Source organism: Eumetopias jubatus, unplaced genomic scaffold, assembly GCF_037043125.1.
Source record: "Eumetopias jubatus isolate StellerSeaLion01/CBP00866 unplaced genomic scaffold, mEumJub1_p1.0 scaffold_4, whole genome shotgun sequence".
NCBI lineage: Eukaryota > Metazoa > Chordata > Mammalia > Carnivora > Otariidae > Eumetopias > Eumetopias jubatus.
Window position 1 is genome coordinate 34,035,167 of NW_028274810.1, and position 2,091 is coordinate 34,037,257.

General features: G+C 32.2%; 1 non-coding gene across 1 annotated transcript; it reads left to right on the plus strand.

Moving 5' to 3' along the window:
• The first annotated feature begins 1,658 nt into the window (after nt 1–1,658).
• Nucleotides 1,659–1,762, plus strand: LOC114208537 (U6 spliceosomal RNA). The gene has a single exon (XR_003609046.1). It is a non-coding gene; the product is annotated as a U6 spliceosomal RNA (small nuclear RNA).
• The last annotated feature ends 329 nt before the right edge of the window (nt 1,763–2,091 follow it).

The following is a 2,091-nucleotide window of genomic DNA, read 5'->3' on the forward strand; positions in this document are numbered from 1 at the left end:
ATCATATTTATTTAATTTATATTAATAATAAATAATATATAGTATTAATTATATTATTTCTATGTTAATCTCTCAGACTTTGGTGTTTGGGACTATGTGGGATTACACTACTTTCTCCATGTGCTTAATCATATTACGTGGTTATAGAAAGAGTAATATTCATAATGTTTATATATTGATTATTTCAGATGTTCCTATGTTTAAATCAAACTATAGACAATGTTTGAAAGATACTGGATATAGAAGGAAATGTAATGGCACAATATATAAGTATAAATTATTAAAATAATAATGTTTGCATATAAATTGCTTTACACTAAAAAAAATGTAAAATATAGTAATTTAGCTGACAGAAGTCAACAGGGAAGAAGAAAAGAAGAAAGTATAGACACACTGATTTCCTCACCTCACCTAGTATGGGGAAAATAGAGTCAGTCTGAAGCTGATGATTAAAAAACATAGGTTAAGTATAATGTTAAGTAACAAAGACAACTAACAGAAAAATGAAAACAATACACAGCAACAAAAACCCTGAATTTAAGAGGAGAATAGGGAAGAAGGGAGAAAGTAAAAGTATGAGTGCATGAAATTTCACATCTTTCATCTGGAAATCCATAGATACTACCTGAAGTCTTAAGAAAATCAAGAATAAAATGTGTTCTTTAGAAATATGATGGTAATGTCCTCCATGCTATTCCTTATGTTCCACAAATAAGTGACACCATCTGATAATTGAAAAATGATGGGGGCGGAATCAGAGGGAGAGACGAACCATGAGAGACTATGGACTCTGAGAGACAAACTGAGGGTTCTAGAGGGGAGGAGGGAGGGGGGATGGGTTAGCCCGGTGATGGGTATTAAGGAGGGCACGTACTGCATGGAGCACTGGGTGTTATACGGAAACAATGGATCGTGGATCACTACATCAAAAAACTAATGATGTATAGTATGGTGACTAACATAACATAATAAAATTAAAAAAAAAAAAAGAAATATGATGGTAAATACCAGAAGAGCTAAAAAGTGAAGCAATTAAAGTCATTAACTCTGGAAATCTTTGGAGGTCAGTAAAGGGCAGTGAGGATAAATTTGGCTTTTCATCCAGTTCCCATCTATACAAGTCTGCATATTATAACTATCACATATATATATACAACATTACATATGTATGTGTGTATAACATTTAAAAGCAAAAAATCATAAATAGAAAAAACTTCAGTGGAACTTATATATATGATAGATATTTAGTTACTACTAAGCAGAATTAGCACAGAAAATTTACTAGCAAATATCTGTTGATTCAACAAATTCTTTGAGCACCTACTCTGTGTTTTCCTGTGCTGAGCACTGAGTCTATAATAGTGAGTCAGATAGACGTGACCACTGTGATGAAAGAGATTACTGTCTATCCATTAAGATAGGAATTAAACAAATAATTACACAAATACCTTGCTCAATACACTTGTGTTACATGATGTGAAGGATAAATATATAGTGAGAAAATATAACAGGGGAATGTAAGCCTGGGAAACCAAGTTGCTTTGGGCAAAGTTGTATAATAAGCAAAGTTTAACAAAATTTGAATTCTTGGTGCTAACATATTTCCTCGGACACAGGAAATAACCAGTAGGAGACCAATGTTTAACTAAAAGCAACTAGTGCCCTCTTCGGCAGCACATATACTAAAATTCAAATGACACAGACATTAGCCTAGTCCTTGCGCAAGGATGACAGGCAAATTCATGAAGCATTCCATATTTTTTTTAAAAACAAAAAAAATTAAAAAATAAAAGAAACTAAACCTGTTCCCACTTAAGCAAATTCTGTTCCTTATTCTATATAACTCAAAAAGCATTTACAGATTTCCATGGTTTTAAGTTTTCTGACTTGAGAAATTTTTCCCCAAAATGAATCAGATCACTTAATTTTGTTTCCAAAAAATAATATATCGAAAGCTGACAATTTGGCAATTTGCTGTAAGGCTAGGTAAAGATCAACCCACTTTAACATGCAAAAAAAAAAAGCCTAGTATTTCCAGAGCTGTCAAGAACTTCAAGTTATGAAGGAAGTAATTTGATCTCCTGCACTTAA